We start from the raw sequence: 7,468 nt of genomic DNA, 5'->3' as shown, positions 1-7,468 counted from the left end.
TGTCTTATCACTATTGTATAAATGTATTATTCTTCATTAAGATGCTATATAAACCTCAAATTCTAACCACCCCTTTGAGTTACTCATCAAATTCTAACCACCCCTTAGGGAACGTCACCACTGAGTTTCTCGGGTGTGTTTGCATACTGCATGATTCATCAACTGTTTTTTCTCTTGTTAATCTGTCTTTTGTCTGTTTAATTTCCTGAGCCTCAGCTGCAGAACCTAGGAGAGTAGAGGAAGCATTTGTTTTCCTCCCCTATTATCCCTGTTTTAGAGATGAAGAATCCAACACAGCGACAGATGGGCTGCCCCCCAAATCGCCCAGGCTCCAACCTGATCTCCTAACTCCAGGCCCAGAGCCCTGTCCCCATCCCAGTGGTCCTCCTCACACTGGGCCCCTTGGCCCTGGGAAAGAGTCATTTCACCACATCTTGGGCAGCCTGTGACTTTCAAAATCACGTGGAGACACCTCTCCTAGTTTTTTGTTGTTTTTAAGTTTTTAGTTAATTAATGAAAATCTGTTTTACACAGCCCTTGACAGGGAGCTCCTGGTCCTGAGCAAACGCAGGCCGTTCCAGTTCAGGAGCAGGCTGCTCGGGAGCATCAGGTTACCCTGGCAATAACCTCCCGGAGGAAGTGACTCAGCAGCTGAGATCTAAAAGATAAGTTGGAGTGATTTGGACAAAGGGAGCAAGAAAAGAGGGTCCTGGGTAAGGGAAACCCACCTGCAAAGACCACGATGCAAAGAGCTTGGTGAGTTCGGGAAATTGAAGAAGCTCAGGGAGGGTGGAGTAGAAGGAGGCAGAAAGGGGGTGGGGCGTGGGGAGGCTGGCGAGGGGCAGGGAGCAGGTGTCAGAGGACATGGGTGACAATGATGATGAGCTAGTCATCATCCCAAGAGCAGTGGAAAGCCTTTGGAGGGCGTTAGCAGGGGCTTCAGATGATTATGTTTGCATCCAACTGAAGTGAGAAGAATGGGTTGGAAAAGGTGATAGATGAAGGGGGTTTGGCTTTTTGGGTTATTTTCCACATCTTCACCACTTGTACCAGGAACTTATGAAAGGTAGAGAATGAGTGAAAACATGTGACCCTGCAGTTGTCAGTGCTCCCGCAGAAGCACACTTCTGGAAGAAACAAGCCTTTATAATCATCACTGGACATTGGGTACCAGGCAGAGACTAGAATTCAGCCGTGGGCAAACTACGGCCCGTTTGAAATGAATAAAACTATTGAAAAAAAAGACCGTACCCTTTTATGTAATGATGTTTACTTTGAATTTATATTAGTTCACACAAACTAATTAGTTCACATACTCCATCCATGCTTTTGTTCCGGCCCTCCGGTCCAGTTTAAGAACCCATTGTGTCCCTCGAGTCAAAAAGTTTGCCCACCCCTGGAGATGGACCCAGACCTGCCTTCAAGGAGCCCATAATCTATTATAGTATATAGATAAGTAAACTCCATCCAGGTGTCTGCACCAAGTCCTATGGGAGCACCGTGGGGGCACGGCTGGCTCTGTAGGTCAGGAAGGCTTCTCAGGAGAGGTGACATCTGAGCTGGGTCTTGATGGATGGAGACGAGTTTGTTGGATGGCTAATTTTTTAAAAAAATATTTTTATTGATTTCAGAGAGGAAGGGAGAGGGAGAGAAAGATAGAAACATCTATGATGAGAGAGAATCATAGATCAGCTGTGGGTGGCTAATTTTTGATTAATGAATAAAGATCTCAACGTTCTTAAAGGATAGTAAAGTGAGAGATGGAAGTGACACATTGGGAGACATTTGTCAGGACTGCCCCACGTCTGCTATCCTGCTCTTACTGCTGATACCTGAACTGGGTCTTGAAGGATGAAGAGGAGTTTGTTGGGTAGCTATTCCTATCCCAGCAATACCTTTTCCTTTGGCAGCAGCTAGTCTGCCCCACAGCACAGCTGAAGCCAGTTTGCAGTTTTGCAACACAGAATTAGCTTCATCACTTCCCATCAGAGACGTTAGCACCAGCCCAGAAGTGCCCCCTCCTCAGCGGTCTGAGTTTCAGCTCATGGGGCCCCTCCACGAACCCTCTTAATTTTAATAATTCTAACTTTTCCCCCTGTGGTCTTTCATCCCTAAGGGGATAGCTAATTTCTACAGCTGTTATCTCTGTTTTAGCTTTTAGTTCTCATTTTACCCTTTCAGTTGCCTAATTAACAACCTTACATCTAGTTAACAATCCTTTTCATTAAATTCCCACTGTTCACGTAACTGATGTGGTTTCTGTCTCCTGGCTGCATGCTGACTGTTATAATTAGTTAAGAAGATTATATCAATTGTTTGTTCCATGCAAATGCTCAATAAATGTTTCTTGTTATTATGGATTTCTCATGGATTCCTAACTTGTATTCATGTATTCATTCATTTATTCAGCATATGTTGTTTCCTACTATGTGTCAGGCCCCATGTGGAGTATTGGGGTGCAGAGCTGAGTAAGACACAGGCCAGCCCCCACGAAGCCTGCGGTCTGAGTGGAGGAGACTACCAAGCACCCGAGCCCACCCCGGGAATGGTTCTTGGCACCTCGTCCAAGAAGCTGCCACTGCTGATCTCACTGCCCAGTTACTCTGAGATCATCCAGAACCCCCATGTCAGACCACACAAGCAGCCTTCATCTGGCAGGTCTTCAAGCACCTTTTGTTAACAAACTCCAGAATTCATACTGATGGTAAGGCTAACTATTTTATGTTATTACTAGAGGCCTGGTGCATGAAATTCATGTGGGGGGGGGGGGGTCGGGGGGGTGGGGACGGGGCTCAGCCCAGCCTGCACACTCTTCCCAGCCTGCACACTCTTGCAATCAGGGACTGCTGGCTCCTAACCGCTTGCCTGCCTGCCTGCCTGATCGCCCCTAACCACTCTGTCTGCCTGTCTGATTGCCCCTAACCACTCTGCCTGCCTGCCTGATCTCCCCTAACTGCCTTTGCCTCGCCCCCACCACAGCAGCTTTGTGCAGAAGGATGTCAGGAATTACATCTGGAAGGTTGTTCGGCTGTCCGGTCTAATTAGCATATTACACTTTTATTATTATAGATTGTTTATTTGCACATCTTCTCATCCTTCTTAGGTGGTAAATTACTTGAGTTGATTTCCCAAAATGGCCTGCTTCTGTATCTATTTATCAGCCTAGCACAGTGCTGGGATATGATAGGATATCTTTTAAAAAAAATACGATGAAGGAATGAATTTATTTATTCAAAAATACCCTTGAGTTCTTACCATGAATCTGGCAATGGGCTAGGTACTGGGAAAACAAGGGCAAAGAAAACTAACAGCTTCCCTGCCCCCACTGAATGGCTGTCTGATTCAGTGATCGAAGCTGGATAACTTCTGAGGACCCAGACCTTCATGGGGCTGGAAGCGGCTCTATCAGCCTGGTATGACTCAGACTTTCCGCACAACCTCCGCTTCCTTCCCGCGGAGACAAGCGAGCCCTCGGTGGGGAAGGCTGCCCACTGTGGTTTACCTTATGTCCTGATGCTGGTGGCCAAGGCTGTATTTAAATAGCAAACATTTGCATTTTTAATGTTGACTGGAATTGGAAAGGCTGTGATAACCTTTCCAAGCTGATATTGGTTTTTACATGATTGAAACAGGCCTGGCCTCAGGCATTTCTAAATGGAAACTTTTAAGTATTTTCAATGTCAGTGAGAGTACAGAACCACCTCAGAGCACTGTGCCTGGTCTGCACTCTCAGAAAAAACCACCTCCCTCCCTCCCCTGAGCACACTCAGCACCTGTGCCTTGTCCACACTTCAGGGTCCTCCTCATCTTCATTCGGAGGGTAGACAGCACGAGGGCCCAGGTCCTGTCTCTTTGGCGATGCGGAGAGTTTAGGGAAGCACGGGGGTGCAGTGGAAAGAGCTCTGACCTTAGAACAGCTCTGACAACTAAGTACCTTCTCTCCACCTCACTACCTGGGAGACTTGGACAAACCGCTTCCCTCTCCGACCCTCCTTTTCCCCACCTGTGCCATCGGAATAAAAACGCTATTTCACAGGTTTGCTGTGAACATTCAAGTGGGGTAATCTGCAAAAATGCTGCCCACCCCATGCCCGGTACTTTGCTCAGTGGACGTTAGTTCTCGTCCTTCCCTGGCAGTGACCTGTCTAAGGTAACACATCAATATCCGGTGAGAACCCCAAGCTCGTGACTTCCAGGACTCTTTCCAAGAGACCCACTGGACACAAATAGATTAAAACATACACATTTGAGCACTCACCGGTTTGGCTCAGTGGATAGAGCATCGGCCTGCAGACTGAAACGTCCCAGGTTCGATTCCAATTAAGGGCATGTACCTTGGTTGTGGGCACATCCCCAGTTGGGGGTGTACAGGAGGCAGCTGATCGATATTTCTCTCTCATTGATGTTTCTAACTCTCTATCCCTCTCCCTTCCTCTCTGTAAAAAAATCAATAAAATATATTTTAAAAAAATAAAACATACACATTTGGGTTAAAAGCAGAGGATTCGTCTCCACCTTCCCTCTCTTCTGACTGCTCTCATTCACGAAACGTGCGAGGACAACCCGCCTTGGCATCTACATTTTTCTTCTCTGTTTTTGTTGTAGAGAAAGTTACTGTATTATCCAACATGGTACCCAATAGCCAAAATGTGGCCTTTTAAATTTAAATTCATTACAATTAAATAAAATTTAAAATTCAGTTTCTCAGCCAGTAGCCATACTTCAAAGGCCCAGTGACCACACGTGGCTGGTGGCGGACAGTGCAGATAGATACAGGCCATTGTCACCATCACAGGAGGTACTATTGGGAAGTGCTTAGTAATAGACGGAGAAGAGAAAAGAGAGGCAAGAAGAAGGGAAAGGAGAAGAGAGGAGAAAAGGGGCACATCAGTTTCCCAGAGCACTGCTCCTTCGTGCACAGCCTTGCACGTGCTCATCCAGGCATGGAAATCAATCTTCGTGTATTTGCACATTCTGATGGAAGAGGGAAACTCTCTCCTCTGCAAGCCAGTGCCTGAGAATTTTTAAAATTGAGTTGGCTCAACAATTATTACCATTTAAAACTCAAATGTTATCATTTAATTCCCTTCTCAAAGTAGGTCCACAGTTCTTCCTGGCCTCCAGAAAAAGCCCCACGTCCTCAGCATGTTTCCAAGGTCACTAGCCCGTGCAGGATGCTTCCCACCATCTCCTGTCCTCACTCACCGCAGACATTCGCCCTGCGTGCCTGATGACAGCCTTCTCTGACGCACCTTGGATGCTACAGTCCTTGCCTTGGCCTCGCTGAGTGCATCGCCTGGAACACCCTGAAAGGTATCCTCTCCCCCCATAGGCATTGGGCAAAGCACAGCTTAAATGCCTCCTCCTCCCTCTGCCTTCCCCATTTCTGCTCGTCTGATGTGCTTCCGTGTCCAGCATTTTATTCGTGTCTTTCAGAGCATTTGCCCAGCTGTATCCAAGCCTCCTTCCCCACTCTTTGTCCACTGTATCCTCCCACGATGGTGATGCGCAAACTCTGTGTGAAGGAAAGACCAGCATTTTTTTGTGTGTAGTTTTTACTTTTGTAAATTTCCAATCCATTGCAGACTGTTGATTTTGCAAAATAAAATGAAATTTACCAACCAACGACATATAAAAATATAAGCCTTAGTTCCATTATTGCTAGGTTCAAGTTGCTATAACAGTCTCTACACCCCTACTCTCGATTTCCATACTTTTCTCATTGCTGGCCAGTAAGTTTTCAGGCCATACATGGAAGAGCAGTGTCCTCCAGCTCCTGTGAGCAGGTTCTGCACGTGGTCAGCGCTCCATATGCTTTATGGAATTCACTGGAAACTTCCCACCAGTGCTCCTCCGGTGGGAGAGGGGATGCACAGCGGAGAGTCTTCGTGGAGGAGCCCTCAGCATGAAGAGGCCCACTCTGGTGGCGCTTGTACGCAGATCTGGGTGTGGACACTAGTTCTGTGTCTAAGTAGCTCCATGGCCCTGAACGTGTGACCTGAATGTGGCCTTGACCTGAAGGTGGACCAGGGGTCTTAAACTTTTTTGTGCCATGGACTTAGTCTGGGGAGGCTGATGGAGATTTTCTCAGAATGCTTTAATTCTTTCAATACAGAAGTAAAAAAAAACACCACAGGATTTCAAAGGAAATTAATTATTCTCAAGTACAATTATTAAAATGTTGGTGTCAAATGTTTCTTTATGAACACATGAAAAATAATGATATTTGTTAGTGGACAAAGTATTGACTATAATTTGAAGTCCTGGTGAATGTGAAATTATATTTCAAGTACCTACAACTGTACTGTGATTTAAAAATACCAGTGACTTCTTTATGACGGTCACAAACACTGTTAGTGTTACTGTGATTTGTTGCCTGTACTCATGATTGAAGAAACTGTTTAATTTCAGAATAATAAAAATAAAGATGCAATTTTCCCCCTCTTCTAAGGTCTAGGCAAAGTGTCTTCTAACTCATTTATTCATTCAGTAGTCATTCAACAAATATTTATTGAGAACTTACTAAGTGCCAGGCATTGTTCCAGCAGAAGCGAAGTGTCTGCCCTCACTGGGTTTTCATTCTTTCTGTGAGACATTACAAACAATTAAATATAGTTGATTCTTGTTATTTGCAGCAGTTATGCTGTATAAAGTCACCGTGAACACTGAATTAGCCAATGCCAAACCATTGTTCATAGGGAAAGTACAGGGTTAGGTTTCTGTAAGCCTCTGGTCACATTTTCATCAACCTGTCACTATATAACCTTACTTTTTGTGTGCTTCTGTTTAAAGATGCCTTATTGTTGACTCATTAATATTGCACTCATGACCAACAGAACTATAACCTCTAACTATAACTATCAGAGTGAAGGATACTTTTTTGAAACGTGTTATTTTCTCTATAAGGCACATCACAGCCTTCTTGAGCCTAGAAACACTAAACAGTGCTTAGAAACATGAGATAGTAACATCACCAAGAAAAAAAAGACCATTTTTATTTTATTTTTAAATACATTTTTATTGATTTCAGAGAGGAAGGGAGAGGAAGAGAGAGATAGAAACATCAATGACGAGAGAGTGAATCATTGATCAGCTGCCTTCTGCATGCCCCCTGGGGATTGAGCCCGCAACCCAGGCATGTGCCCTTGACTGTAATCAAACCTGGGACCCTTCAGTCTGCAGGCTGACACTCTATCCACTGAGCCAAACCAGCTAAGTCAAAAAGAGACCATTTTTTAAACAGCGTGTCTGGAGAATGAAAGGTGGTCACTTCACCCAAATTTGAGGAGTGTAAGGGGATAGTGGCAGTAGGAAGCTTGGGGAGGAATACAGGAGGTGAATCTGGAGGCAAGAGGGAAACACTGAAAAGTTTTTGATCAGGAAAGTGACATGATTACCATGACACTGCCAGGGGAGGAGAAAATGAACTGGAGGGAAGAGAGACTAAAATGTAAGGAGGATGACCAAT

The 7,468-nt window shown here is 45.1% G+C and overlaps 1 long non-coding RNA gene across 1 annotated transcript; it reads left to right on the top strand.

Moving 5' to 3' along the window:
• The first annotated feature begins 247 nt into the window (after nt 1-247).
• LOC132229482 (uncharacterized) lies at nt 248-6,450 on the top strand. The gene is made up of 2 exons (XR_009451691.1): nt 248-756; nt 5,211-6,450. It is a non-coding gene; the product is annotated as an uncharacterized LOC132229482 (long non-coding RNA).
• The last annotated feature ends 1,018 nt before the right edge of the window (nt 6,451-7,468 follow it).

This window comes from Myotis daubentonii, chromosome 3 (genome assembly GCF_963259705.1).
Source record: "Myotis daubentonii chromosome 3, mMyoDau2.1, whole genome shotgun sequence".
NCBI classification, from domain to species: Eukaryota; Metazoa; Chordata; class Mammalia; order Chiroptera; family Vespertilionidae; genus Myotis; species Myotis daubentonii.
Note: the sequence above shows the minus strand (reverse complement) of the source record. Positions and strands in the feature narration are given on the sequence as shown.